This window comes from Aythya ferina (assembly GCF_964211825.1).
Source record: "Aythya ferina genome assembly, chromosome: 1".
Lineage (NCBI taxonomy): Eukaryota > Metazoa > Chordata > Aves > Anseriformes > Anatidae > Aythya > Aythya ferina.
In genome coordinates this window covers 206466998-206481692 of record NC_140296.1, presented here as the reverse complement: position 1 = coordinate 206481692, position 14695 = coordinate 206466998, and the positions used below count along the sequence as shown (strand labels likewise).

At 61.1% G+C, this 14695-nt stretch overlaps 1 protein-coding gene across 2 annotated transcripts in view; it reads left to right on the top strand.

Moving 5' to 3' along the window:
• The window catches only part of SND1 (staphylococcal nuclease and tudor domain containing 1), a 280994-nt gene that overhangs the window by 18182 nt on the left and 248117 nt on the right, over nucleotides 1-14695 (top strand). The window lies entirely within an intron of this gene.

Here is a 14695-nt window from a genome sequence, read left to right as displayed (position 1 = left end):
GGCACCCGTCGTGCAGGGACAGGAGCCAGGTGCTGCCTGGTGGCGCTGGCTCTGAACCGCTCCAAGAGCCCCGTGGGGCAGGGATTTACCTGCTGGCTGCTTTTTTTTTTTTTTTTTACCCCCATCCTCCAGCGGTGGATGCACTCACGAGCTGCTGAGCTGCCCACCAGGTGCCTGCCTTGCCTGCAGCGGAACCGTCCCTGTCATCCCGCGCCTCCCGAGATGGCGAGGGCTGCTCCAAGCCCGCGAGCGAGAGGAGGGGTTTCCAGCTGGGAGCAGAAAGCCAGCCTTCGTGCAGGATTGCGTGAAAGCTTGCCTTTTCCAGGGCTGTTTCTCCCCACGCAGCACCGGCTCGCACACAACGTGGCATTTTGCGTGGCCGCAGCGGCGCCGGGAGCCCCCGAGCGCGTGGAGCCGCGCACGGCTGCGGGGACCGAGCTCGGGTTGCTGTGGGAACCATAATTTGGAAATTCCTGCCTACCTCGGCTGCTGCCTTGTTTTGTACACACTGAATTATGAATAACTTCCCAGATTAGCCCGTTCCTCCTGCTGTTCCTTTGGCGTCAGAGCTGGGTGGACCGGAGATGCGGCGCGCTGCGCGGCGGGGAGGGCGCGGGGCCGGGCACCGGTGCCAGCAGGGGGGCTGCCCTGGAGCGGCCGTGCTGCGGGGGGAGCACGGATCATTTGCAGTGGTCACGGTCTCCAAGGAGACTGCAGAAAGGCTCCTCGCTGCCCGCTCTGCTCGTGGAAGCGTTGCTCCTTTGGGAGTGGTGTCCCCACGGCACGGGCAGTCACGTTCTCCGTGCCTGCCGGGTTCATCACCGGCCCCACCGTGTTGGACAGGCATACCCTGGGGATGCCCAGAATGTGGGCTCTGGGGGACTCCTGACCCTTTCTGCCCAGTATTTGGCCTCTTTCTGCCTGCTGCATCTCTGCAGCAGCAGCCTGAGCAGTGGTTGGGGCTGGGCCACCAGCCCGCTGCCGGTGCCACGCCGCCCCGAATCCACTCGCCCGCTGCTGGCTTCTGCTTTGAGACGCTCGTCTGGTGGAAGCGGTGGGGCGTTTGGAAGCAGCTGCATCATTAAATAGCATCCTGAGATTGCAGGTGCTGGCATCCTGCAGCCAAACCCCCACACCGTGTGTGATTGTGTGGTGCTGTGAGCGCGGCAGTGCCGGCGTAACCCCAGGGCGCGCAGTGCCCGCTGCCTGCGTGGTGTCCCCGCACGTCCCCATCCTGTGCTGGTGGCTTCAGAGCGCGTCCCCACGGGGGCTGAGCCATGGCACTGCAGCTCCTGGGCCCATTCCTCTGAAGGTTTTTGGCAGAGGTGCCTGGAGAGCATCCTCGCAGCGCATCTTTGCCTGCCCCCCTTCCTTGGACAGCCCCCCCAGGAGAGCATTGGGTCCCTCATGTCACCGTGCCCCCCGTGCTGTGCTGGGCTGCCCGAGGCTGCTGCTGTGCCCTGCAGGGAGCGCCTTCTGCCACGCTGGCTCGTGGGTGGTCGCGTTAAACCTCATTTCTTTCTTTTTCCTTCTCATCCTTCTTCGGGTCCTCCTGCATTTTCATCTCCGGCTCTGCTTAATTACCTGTGAATGCCATCGGTGAAATGTTTGCCTCCCTCCCCTTCCAGATTTCCCTTTAGAATTTAAACAGCAAACCAGAACAGCCCCGGCCAACCAAGCCCTGCCCTTACTGGGGTCTGTGCGCCCCTCTCCACCTCCGCTGAGCAGGTGCTGGGCTCGTGCACCGTGCTTTGGGGGCTGGCACACGGCACAGCTCCACATGGGCAGGGCGCAGGGCGCTTCTGGTGTCACAGACCCCATCCCAACTGCCCTTGTAAAGAAGGAGCGTGAAAACAGGCATGTTTTGGACTGATTTCAGGTTGTTTTGCAAGGACTGCACGAGTTCCCAGCGTGGTGCATGGGTCTGGCAGCTCACGGCAGAGCTGCTGGCGTTGTCCTCAGGCAGGTGCATGCGGCCCCGTTGCGGCTCGCCTGGGCTCCTCGCAGCCTCGTCCCTGCCCTGGGTCCGGGTACGTGCACCCTGTAGTAGGCAGCGAGTAGCTAGTGCTGCTCCGCTGGGGAGATCCGTCTCCATCGCACGGAATGCAAATCGGTCCCTAGGCACCTGATCGAGTGGATGGGAAATGACAAACTGAAAATTCAATGTAATAAAACCCTACAGCCTTTCATCTTCCGCCTTCATCACCCAGCGCGAAATGAATCCTGAGCGCGGGAGCTGATAGCATTTAATATCTCTATTGCTCCTCTCTGTCGAGGAACGTAATATATTCAGATGAAGATGCATCTCCCACCACTGCCCAGGTGCTGGGGCTGCAGGTGTGGTGCCGGTGCTGCGGCAGCACGGGGACGATGCCAGGGTCTGGACCGAGACACGGGGCAGCTCCTTGCCACGGCTGGGGTGCCGTTTGGGGGAGCACGTGCTTGTGGGCAGCATCAAAGGCTGGGTGTTCACAGCGATCCTTCCCCTTCATGAGCTTAGGGATTTGTCGGGTCGGAGCTTGAGGCAGGACCTGGCTTCAGGGCTGAGCCCCAAATGTGGGGCTTGGAGCATGGGGTGCGCTTTGGGTGCGCTTTGGGTGCGCTTTGGGCACCTCGGGCACCTCTGGGGCGAGCAGGGCGCCTTGGGGTGTGGTGAAACCTCTCCCATCACTGCAGCTGATACCAATCACCCCGGTTTCCAGCACTACTCAGCCCATCAGAAGGTTTTGTGGTCTGTCTGTCTGTCCTGGTGATGGCTCTGTCCAGGCAGCTGGGGCAGAGCCCGGTGCTGGCGACGCTGAGCGCGCGTCTGACCCCAGGGCTGGGACTCCCTCGGGCTCCCTTGGGCAGCTCCCGTCCGCGGTGCTCCGGGGGAGCTTGATTTCAGCTGAGCTTTTTTAATCAGAAGTTCATTCCCTTGGACAGCTAAATTACAGAACCTTGTTAGCAGCTCTGTGTTCTAGCAAGCCGCATTTGCTCAATTGGTGCAACCGCACCACAAATCTGCTCCGATCCCACAATTTATCTAAATTGATATCTTAATTGGTAAAACTCTCGGAGAGGGGGAATCAGACACGGACCCTGGCTTGAGGAGGAAAAAGGCGCAGGGAAGCAGCCCTTGGGGGTGGTGTTTGGGGGCCTGAACGGGGCCGCTACCCTGGAGGGGTGCAGGACACGAGGGGGGCCGGGGCCGTGCTGCCCCTGCCAGGCCCTGGAGGCAGAGGAGGCTGCGGTGGGAGCTGGGGGGGGTTGCACACTCTGCTGGCCCCCCAGCCATGCCTCCAGGGCTGCTGGAGCTCGTGCCTGCTCGGAGCTTTCCTGGCACAGTGGCTGCTAACCGTGAGCTCGACGTGCGTCTTGGCGGCCGTCACCGCACCAGGCAGGCTTAGGGGAACCGTCACTCCCACAAAGCAGCGAGGAGCTGGAAGCGTAGGGAAGCTGGAAATGGCTTCAGAGGCAAAAAAACAGATGGATTTGGGGCTGTTTTTTTTTTTTTTTTTTCCTTGGGCTGCTGATGGAGCAGGGAACTTTTGGCTGAGATGGCCCCACGCATCCCCAGAGCTTTTACGCACCACGCGGTCCCTGCTGACAGGAGGGCTCACAGCCAGGAATTAGCAACATTAGAGGAAGGGGGAGCCTGGGTGTGATGGCAGAGCCCCGATACCATCAGGCCTAACCTGCTTGGGGGTCTCAGCATCTCCACTTGTCTGAGAGAGGTAGGCACCTTTCCTGCCCGTCCCGGTGAGCGTGTGGTGGGCACGGTGCATGCATTGCCCCCCTAGCATCCCAGCTCCCACTGTTCCCTGGGGACTGGTGCCCAGCAGCACCCACCTGTGCCACTGGCCGTGTGCTTTCCCCTTCCCCTGCCTGGCATTAGGCTGTCAGAGATGAATTTGGGGCACCCTGCAAGAGGGGGCTGCAGCTGGGTGCTTGCTCAGCACCCCCCTCCTGCCGAGAGCATCTCTGCTGTGCGCAGCATCCGTGGGAAGCCCCCGCCGTGGGCGCTGGCCGGGCTCCTAGCCCAGAGCTGGCACCGGGGCTGGCTCGCTGCTTCACCGAGCAGGCAGTCCCCTTTCCTCGCCGTTCAAGGTGAGAAGAGCAGAGGGATGGAAGCTGCCGGGGGCGGGATGCTGTGCACAACGCACGTGGCCCTGTCCCTCTGCAGAGAGCAAGGAGGTCGGCGCTGGGGCAGCGACCTGGACGGCAACCAGGCGGCTCCCCGAGGTGCTGCTGGTGGAGTCCTGATGAGGTTTCCCTGTGCCCGCAATCTCTTGTCCAACCTGGCTTCTGCGGCTCGGTGCCGTGACCTCCGCCACCTCCTGATGGAAAGCGGGGCCTGGGTGAGGGCAGAGCCCCCTCTGCGGGGCACCAGGGCAGCTGCCAGGGTCGGTCCCGCACCCCCGCGGGCACCGCCGAGTCCCCGCACCCCCTCCTTTATCGCTCAGTCTCTCCCACGCTCCAGCAGATTTTAGAAAGAGTAATATTTTACTCAAACCCCATTGAACTGCGGTACTTTCTCTCTGCTCCTTTCGCTGTCACTTGCTGATTGCCAAGATATTTATGTGAGGCTGGAAGTGCTTTGTAAGAGCGAGCTGCCCAGCTTGCTGCCGGCCGCCTCCAGCACAGCCGGAGCTGCTGACGTCCACGTGGCCCTGGACAGGCAGGAGATGGATCTGGGGGTCAGGGGAAGCCCGCACCCCTCCAGCTACTGGTTCGGGCTCTGTTGGAGCTGGATTTATAACCCCTTTTAAGATTCGGAGGCAAGCTGTTCAGGAGGGGTCACATCACGCCTGTTTTTAGCTGGTTTACCCCCAGAAAAGAGCTTTGTACTGCAGCACTGCACTCCTCGGTCAGGTCAGGCTGTCCAGGATGTGGCTCCGTGCGCTGCAGCTGCTCGGTCACGATTTACAGGTGCTGCAGCCAGCCCTCCTGCAGGGGCTGCGTGCGGCTTGGCAGGCGGCGTGACCCTGGTGGGGGGCACCAAGCGGCCCCTCCAGCACTGGGCTGGGGCACAGGAGCCCCACTGGGGTGTTCCCAGGCCGGGGTGCACCTGAGACTTCCCCTTCTGGATGCTCAAAGGGCAGCAGCAGCGAGGCTGGGCTGGTGCTGTTGGATGTCCCCTCTGCCTGGCACCACCAAGCGCCCTCCTGGTTTCTGTCCCGGGGCATCCAGGCTGCCCCGAGCTCGAGCAGGGCTTTCCATCCCTCGTTTCCTTTTTTAATGCCCATCTCCTGGCTTCTCCCATCGCTTTGGTCTGCTCTTGGTGCCTCCCTCCTTCCACTAACCGAGGAGGGCGGCTCAGCACAACGAGCCTTGGAGGAACCAGCGGGTCCCCGGCTCCACCGCGCTCCCTGGGACCTCCAGCCCGACACCGTCACCCACAGGAGGTGCAGAGAGGACGTCCCCCATCCTCCACAGCTCAAAGCCTTCGAGTGGCACTTGGCTGGGGTCACTGCTCCTGGAGATGAATCCGAGGCTGCCACAGCCACCGTGCGCCCTGCCCGGCGGCGAGGGATGGCCTCCTGTGGCCGCGGGGTCCGCCTGGAGACACCGTCTTGTTTCCCTGTTTGTCGAGCAGGGTTTGTACTAGGAAGAGCGCACCGCACTCAACGAGCATAAAAGATTAATGAGAAACAAAACCACGAACTCATCAGTGTCTCATCTCCGCTAAATTACAGCTACAAGGATCACAGTAACTCATCCATGTATCGTGTAACAGAACTGATGGCGGGCATGGATGGGGCGCGCGGCGAGCGCGGCTTCGCCGGCGGAGCAGTGCAGCGTAAAATGCTAAGTGCTCGGGCATATGGCCCTAATGTATTCTAAATATTGGCAGAGGAGAGGTGCATCTGAGGAGAGGCGGGAGCAGAAAGTGGGGGCACTGGAGTTCCCCGATCAATATTTAATAGGGGCTGCAATAGCTTCCAGGGCGAAGACGCATGAAGTCAGCATGTTCTCGCAACCTGTTTTTTGCCCTCCGGGTAGCATGCTCCTTCTAGTGTAAAAATGATTAGCTTGCATCTCTCTCAGCAGTTCTTCTCTCCCTTCCCCCCTGCCTTCCCACTGCTGGAAGGCGATTGTCTGGCACGTGGTCTGCGGCTTCGGCTTGCCAGGATCCGGCTCCTGGCCGCTCGGGGTGCCGTGGATGGGGGCGATCACCGCAGCAGGCGCTCCTCTCTGTTTTGGGCAGAGCCTCCCTGAGCAGTGTGCAGGTGTTCTGGCAGCCCTGGCCGTGCTGTTCTCCTTTCTTCCTGCTGTTCTGTCTCGGGCACCTTGTCCTAACCTCTCTGCACCTGCTTCGCCACCCTACAGCAGGGAGCAGGCTGGAGCCATGCACGAGGTCAGGCTGCTTCACCTCAGGCAGGTTTTTCACCCTGGCCTGAGGAGAGCCTGGCTCTCGGGGCTGTGCCGGGGCCGGGCACGGGTCCTGATCCGAGGTGGGTTCATTTGAGCGAGCTGGCACAGCTGGCTTCCCCTGGGGATTAGTGCCTCTGACGTCCCGGTAAATTGCTCGCGGCTTACAGAGCAAAAGCCGAGCGAAAAGAAAAGAAGCAGAAAGAAAAGCAGCAGAGCGCTGGGGATTGCCTGAAGTTTACAGGCACCTGGCCAGCCCCTGGGCCCGTGGCTGGTGCTGGCTGGGGGAGACGGGCTCCTGGGGGAGATGGGCTCCTGGGGGCCGGGCTCCCTGCCCCAGGCAAAGCAGAGCGCACGGCCCCGGGGCGCATCGCCGGGAGGAAGAAGTTGTCTCCACACCATATGTTGTGCGAATCGCGGCACCACTTAAGTGCTCGGTCTCATTGATGCCGTGTAAGTAATACGCCCCGAAGATTGGGCTGTGCTAAAACGCTTCCCCAGCGCCGTAGGTTTAAGTGTTGTCACTCTTCTGACCCAGCAGAAGCGCCTGGTGCTCTGACACCGATGCTCCGAGGAGGATCCCGGCAGCTGCCAGCTTGCTTCGAGGCTGGTGACCCCGCTGGGGCTGTGCCTGGTGCTCTGTGGGCACGAGGAGCTGGTGCTGCAGCACTTGGCGAGCCCTGGGGACTGCGGGGCTTGCAGTGCACGAGCCTCAGACCCGGCCACCCTGCACGCCTCACCCCGGCTTCTCGGGGTGGCCGGGGCTGATGGAGCGCTGTGGTGGTGGCAAATGCCTCTCAGTCTGGCGGGCGAGCACGGAATCCGTGATGGGAGGATGAAGCTTTGACCTTTTGATCTCATCAGGAAGCTGCTCTGAATCCTCTATTGATGGTTAAATTGCACTAAATTAGAGAGGAGCCGTGCAATTCTGCCACGTTGCTGAACTGTGCAATTAACGTCCTGCCTAGCAACAGCACCCTTGTGCCTCGGGAAACTTGAGCCTGTGATTTTAGGTACGCGACCGACCTGCCTCTGCAAAAAAACACTTTTTTTTTTTTTCCAGCAGAGGATGGCTTTGGGACTCTCTGCTCCATCCGGGTGGCCCTCAGAGCTGTCCCTGCCAGCAGTGCCATGCCCTGTGGTGCCCTGCAAGTTCCCAGCATCGCCCCTGGCCCTACTGGGGGTACTGGGATGCACGCTGTAGGGCATTGCTGCACGTGAGTGCGCTCGGGGGCACTGCCTCAGAGCCAGTGTCGTCTTTACAGCTCAGTGCACGTGCCTGCTGCCTTATCTCAGCTCTTCAGCCTCCAGCCTGAAGGATGGCAAAAGCATCCCCGGCCCCGCAGAGGGGATGGTGGCTGGCGTGGAGAGCTCGGTGCCCCCGCACCACGGTGTTTTGCTGTTTGCCCATCCCTCCCCGCACCTCTCCGGCTGTGCGGTGCTCAAAGCTTTAGCCCCTGCCACCAGTGCCAGCCTCTGAAGATCTCTGTTCTCCCAACGTGCTCAGAACGAAGCCTCCTGCGAGCAGGGGCCCTGCTAATGCCCACAGCCCCTCTGCACGGGCTGCTCGCTGCAAGCCTCTGCCTCCCTGGGGGGCAGCAGAAGCGTGGCCGTGTCCTGCCTTGGGGAGGCTCTGCCTGCCCCCAGCCCTGACCTGCTCATCCAGCTCAGGCTCAATTTTACTATTTCTCTTTCATTTTGCCCCCAGGAAGCAGCCCAGCAGCACGCCGTGTGCTGGAGGGGAGCGGGTCCCGGCGCTGACCTATTTTAAAGCTGGTGCAATGGGGAGGGGGCTGAGGGCTGGGGGTGCACCAAGGACCCTGCTCCCCCTGTGCCACGCGGTCAGCTCCCGGCTCCCAAATCACGTTCCTGGCACACAGGCTGCGTGTGGGTACAGAGGAGCACTGGGTTGTGAGGGGTGTTCCTGCCTGCACCGTCCCGTGGTGCACAGCTTTGTGTCCCCCCCTTCTGTGGAAGGTGCTGGAAAAGGGAACGAGGAAGAAGAGCACGGGGGAGGAAGCTCTCCGGTGAGCAGCTCCCACCCCTTCCCCTCTGCTGCAGGCTCTGAGCACGGACCCAGCCTCACAGCAGCCTCTGGGTGCTGGAATTAAACCCGGCCAGAGCTGCCCAAGTGCTGGCCTGTGAAATCTGGGATGGATGAGATGAAAGAGCAGAGATTTGGCACGCTGTGGAGAAATGGGGCAGGCGGTGCCCGTGGCTGCTCCGAGATGGGGTGCCCGTGCCCCGGTGGTGGTGGCTCGTGGGGTCCCCTCTCCTGGGCCACGCGGAGGGGACCCCAGCTCCATCCTTAAAAGCTTTTTGCCTCCCGCCTGGCCCGGGCTCTGCTGGCCTACTTTTCCCTCGCTTCTATTCTTTTCCCCCGTCACACGCAGTTTCGGCACGTTGTGCTTAAATAGGGCTTTGTCTTCTGCTGACTTCTGCGGAGCGGGGTTGCGGGTGAATTAAAATGCATCCCTGCCTGGCTGCCGGCTCGGTGCATGGCTCAGCACCGTGCTGAGCTTCAGCAGCTCACACAGGGTGTGCACAGGCGTAAAAGTCCCCGGGAGCAGGGATGTGGTGGGAGGAGGAGGCTCCCCCACACCGGTCTCTGAAGGGGCGCTCGGCGCAGTCCGCCGAGTGCCGGCGCTGCGAGGAAGCGGCCGGGTTTTGCAGCATCATCGAAAATTCGGGTTAACGGTTCGGAAAGGATGGAGGTGGTGTAAAAATCCTGACATGGCTGCCAGACCCGAGGCAGGGAGCCTGCGAGCGCTCCTGGGTCTTTGGCTCTGAGCAGAGCCAGCCCCCGGCACCTCGGGGCCGCTTTTAGGGCCGGGCTGAAGCGAAGCAGAAATGTTTTCCAGCAGGCTTCGCCGAGCATCCCGGTGCCTGGCTACAGAACCAGCCCCGTTCTGAGACCGGCAGCTGCATTTTCACGCTCCTTGTGCTTGGATCAGCCAAAATGCTGCTCGAGACCAGAACGCAGCACGAGCCCTTCCTCGGTGCCCCGCAGCATCGCTCTGCAGCAGTGCCTGCTCCCAGAGGCAGCCCCGCTCCTCCAGCACGTTTAATCCTCAGCAGAGGTCATCAGCAAGCGGCTAATTGGTGCTGGGGGCTCTGGGCTCGCTGCCCGCGCCACCCTGAGCCGCTTGGTGGTGACTTTCAGATGATGCTGGCTCCGAGTTTCCAGCGGCTGTGGCTCCGTGCCCGCTGCGAGCTGCTCTGCCCCAGCTGCTGCTCCAGCACCAGCAGTGCAGGGAGAAGCTGGGAGAGGTTTGGGGACCTGCAGGAGCTCAGGGACATGGGAACAATGTGGGGAACCCTGCACGTGCCTGTGTCCTGCTGGCCTGGCATCCTCAGGGGTACCCAAAACCCTCTCCTAAACACCATTTTGCAAGATCTGCATTGCCCCCAGCCCCTGCTGCAGCAGGTTGGAGGCTCTGGGGTGACCCCGTGGGTCGTGGCACGTGTGCCAGACGTTGGGGTGACGCCGCGGGGTGGGTGCTCACCACCAGCAGCAGTTGGGTGTCCGTCTGTCCCCCTGCCTTGCCTGTGGGCAGAGTTACTCCTCCGCCCGCAGCCAGCCGTGCGAGCCGCCCGCCGTGCTGCTGTTTGGGACAATTAGCATATCGAATCACTTCCCTGCAAGACCGGGGACGATAAATTACTTTTCCGTCGGAAAATAGCATAAAAGCCCCATTATGTGCCGATGAGAGCGTTTATGGAGCCAGTCTGCTGCTCCTCAGTGGGTTTTGCACTTTTTAACGAGTTTCCAATTGGCTGGGTGGGAACAAAGTCGGTGCCTGGGGCTCGTGTCGGGCAAATCCCTGAAGCGCTTTGGGCACAGAGGGTGGCAGGAGGGACCCTCGGTGACCTGTGCCGTGGTGGAGCCTCTGTTGCTCCCAGGAGGGACCGGTGCTGGTCCCAGACACCCCATCAGCACGGTGCCAAAGGCCACTCGGGGTGCCCAGGGTGCTCCACATCACGCCAAGGCTTTGGTCCCTTCCTCCGGGTGAAAAGTGTCACGGTTTGGCGATTTTGCCAGCTGCTGTTTTTTCGTGCTCCTTCCTGCACGCTGCGCAGAGGCTGAAGGAGCGTGGGCGCCCGGCAGCACCGAGGGTGCTGCTGCTGCTGCTGCCCTGCGCTGCCTCCCCCGGCTGGCAGGAGTCCTCTTCCCAGCACCGCCAGCTCCATTTCATCGTTTCCCTCTGGCTCGGGAGGCAGTGCAGGATGTGATTGCTGTGCAAAGCCCCGGAGCTAGCTCGGCCTGGCAGCCTGCTCCTTCCTGAAGGCTTCCTCCAGCTGCAGGAGCGCGCAGCGGGGACGGGGCTGGCGCCTCGCCTGCCCTGACCAAGGGCTGGCACAGCCCGGCCCCTGGAGCTGCTCTGCACCGTGCTGCTGCTGCTCCTGCATAGCCACCTTCTTTCCGAGGTTGTGGCTGGATTGCAGCACGGCTTGGCATGAGCATCCCCTTGCTGCAGGCGTTGTGCCACGAGTGTGCCATGAGCGTGCCGCAGCCCAGCCCGGGTCCTGGTGGTGCTGGACGCAGGAGCAGCCCTTGGGGGCTGCCCAGGCGGTGCTGACGTGCTGCTGGTGTGGCACAGTTGCTGCAGCCAAGCCCTGGGGACCCTGGGGACCAGGTGTGATGGGGCTGGCACAGTTTTCTGTTGCAATCCTGAGCAGGGCCAGCCAGGCTTTCTGCTGCCTTTCCCAAGTTGCGTTCCCTTCATCTTCCCCCTGGTGCTTGAAGGGTTTCGGCCCCAAATTCTTCCGTTTGCAGCCCAGCAGCTGGGATTAATGGGTGGCGAATTGAGCCCTGAGCCCTGCTGCTGGTTGCTGCTCTCTGGTCTCCTCTGTGCCTCCCAGCCCTGCACTCTCCTCTTTTCTGCTCCTCCTCTGCTCCGCGCCTCTCCTGGTGCTTTGGGTGCGTTTCCTCCCTGGTGCCAGCCGCAGGCATGGCTGTGGTGCTCCAGCTCTACCCAGAGCAGCACCTGGCTCTGTGCAGGAACCAGGATTCCTTTTTTTTTTCTTTCTTTTGCCCCAACTTGTCTGCATGGCCTTGTGTCTCCAGCCTTGGCACTCGGGGAGTTGCATCCGAGTCCCCCCGGCCCCACCGCCGTGCTGCTCTGCGTGGGGTGTCGCGAGAAGGGGCAGCTCAGGTGGCACACCCCATCCCCCTGCTTCAAATGAGAGGAGTTTATGGTCTGGAAACGCCAGAGGATGACAACTTCATGGCTTGCCAGCCACCAGCTGGAAGTTTCATTCCTGGTGTCAGTGCAGGGCTGTGCCCCCAGCTGCCCCATGGGTGCGGGTGGAGAGGCGCAGGGCGAACGCGGCAGTGCCGGAGCTGGAGCACTGCAGGGGATGGGTTTTGCCCGCTCCTGTTGCTGCTGTGTGGAGCTGGGATGGTTGGGGGGAGCTCCAGGGGGGCTCAGGTCCCCTCGAGCCTCCTGAGGCTTCAGGCAAAAGAGGAGTAATTGGGAAGGAGGAGCCATCAAACCCACCGAGGAAAAATATTCTTTTAAATGTCGCATGAGCCCTCCGAGGGTCTGCGTTAGGGCAAGCAGGTGTCAGACCTAAATCCAAATGAAACAGCGTTGTTTTGGACAAAAAAAACTTGCTGGGGGAGATGCTGCAGGTGCAGTGAGCCAGCCCACGTTTGGGCAGTGCTGCCCACCACCCCTGTGTCCGCTTTGGGCTCGTGAACACGCAGCCAGCTGGGGGTGATCTGAGGGCATCCTGCACCAGGTGCTTTTTGCTGCTCCCTGGGCCTGGCTGTGGGAAGGCAGCTTCGCTGAAAATAGAATTCAAGTATTGTGGTGGTTAAAATTAAAATTAAAGAAGAAGAAGAAAAAAAAACCCTTCTGAAATTGCCGAGTATTTTTACACATCTCAATTTCCTCATTAGCGACGACATTATCTCCTCGTCCGTGGAGAGGTAGCTCTTTGTCTGTGCGAGTTGCCAAAGCGCCACCAGCTAATGAATTCCCCATTGATGCGCAATTTTGTACTCAGATGATTTTTCAGATTAGTTCCTGTGCCGTGTGAGAGGAAGGGGTGCTGGGTTTCCTACCGGCACAGAAAGATGCTCCCCTGTTTTCCCAGCTTGAGGAGATGGCGACAGCCGCACGTGGCCGCGCGGAGACGTGCGAATCGGGGTTTATTTCCCAAACCTCCCCCGGCTGCAGCCATTCTCCTCCAGTATCCGCGAAACAAAAACTTCGGTCGCTCAGAAATTACTTTCCGTGGGAATTTTGATGGGCTTAAGCAGAGGCTTTCCTTGCAGAGGGTGATCCCGTTTTTAACGATGTAATTTATAGTTGCTGATTACAGCCCTGAACGTTCCTGTGTGAGCAAACACACTTGGAGCAATAAACACGCTATCTGCCGGCGACAGGCTCCCCGAGTGTCGATAGTTGAGAGGGAGATATCCAAAGGATGCCTGTAATTAGCCCGAGCGTTTAATTTAATAAAACAAGTGACTAAAAACATAAGCGTGCCGTATTCTGAAAGCGTTGCGCGTAATTACAAATTATCTTAATTCAGCGCAGGCACAGCCAAGTTGGTAATCGCCTAATAAATAACTTCCATTAGCTGCTTGCAGCCTCGCTGCTGGGGTCTGCCTCCGGGGGTCCCGGGGGTGGCAGGGTGGCCGCCTGGGGGACGTAGAGGCAGAATCTGCAGCTTTGCTTTTTATTTTCCTGCTGGGAGAGAGCTGGCGAGGGCACCGGTTGCAGGTGGTTTCCGTGTGTCCCGTGGCTGCTCTGCAGGGCTCTGTTATTTCCCCATGGAGACTCCACCGTGACCCCAATCTGCCTGCTCCCCTCACCCCCAGCGATGCCCGGGCACCCCCTCGGAGCACACGTGTGCCCCAAGAGCTCAGCCCTCGCTAACCCAGATCCTGCTCACGCAGGAGCTCTGCGGGTGGAGCTCTCCAGGTCCCCCTGCCACCATCCTGTGCTTCCTGGAGCAGCCCCGGGCTGCGATCGGTGTGCGGGGCTAGGAGAGGGGCACTGGGGGTGAGCAGCTTTCCCTTGTCTGGGCTGGGGCACGGTGGCCCCATGGCCACTGGACCCTCAGCGTGCCAAAAGTGCTTGTGGGCTCGGGACAGATCCTGCAGTGATGCTGGCTCGTCCCGGCGCTGCACGGGCAGGATCCGTCCCGTCCCTCTGCTTCTGGAGAGCCAGCTCCCGAGAGGGCGCCTGCTCAACCTGCAGCTGAGGCTGACGAGACGATATAATATTAATTTGAGCAATATTAATTTGAGCCCGCTGCTACGGCGATGGCAGCAGGCTGTGACGCAGCGATGCAGGGGCGCGGGGACCCTTCCCAAACCACGCGGCTGCGGGCGAGGAGCGAGGAGGCTGCAGAAGCCCAGGCTGCGAGCAGGAACGTGCTTTTTGTGCTGGCTTTTGAGGAATTAGGGACGCTGAGCACAGTGGTGACGGGAGATAAGCGCTCAGCTCTCGCAAGCAATTAGGAGTGCGGCTGCCTCAGCCTCAGCTGCGCCCCAGCTCGGTTTTGAGCCTGCCGGGGGGGGGGCTGCTTCCAGGGCAGATGGAGCTGCTGGTGATGTGCCTGCCTTTTGCCCCGGGATGCTGCGGTGCTGCCCGCAGGGTGCGTGGCTCTCGTGGGGTAGGGGAGGTGTGGATGATGTCCCCTGCAGGATGCAGGACGAGGGGGAGCGAGGTCAGGGTCCCCGCGGAGCTGTGCGCGTGGTGGAAGGCGCTGCCTGCAGAGGCTGAAATCCCTGCAGAAAATTCCACGTCCTGCTTCCCCTGCTGCCTCTGCGCCCTCCTGGGCTGGGCAGCTGTCTGTCCGTGCCTTGTGTCCGTGGGTCAGAGCGATGGGGACATCACCCCAGCTGTGATTTCGGGCAGTCGGTGTGCGCCCCCCTGGGCTGAAAAGCAGAAAGCCCTGCGCCCTCGGAGGCTGCGGTGCGCGGGCAGGGGGCTCCCCTTGCTCTTCCCATCACAGCGTGGCAGAGGAGACCCCCGTGATTGGGGGTAAAAAGTGTAAATCAGAGCTTCTCCCGAAGGGCTTAGCGAGTGCTTTCAGGCCTGATGGAGTTTGATGGTTGCTGGAGAGTGTTAAGGAGCGCGGAGACCCAGAGCCCTGGGGAGGGCGTCCCCGCGGCACCATAAACACTGGGCTGGGCGCTGAAGGGTTTTAGGGGAGAGGCAGAGGACGGTCACAGGGCAGGTTTTATGGGAGATGCCTGGACAGAGCCGTTGCTTTTCCCAGTAGCTGCCTTCTGCAGCTTGCTCACTCTCCTGCCCTGCCTTTTTTGGTCCCCAAGGACAGCGGGTAGGGGTCACGAGGGTGCAGATGGCTCGCTCCGGGG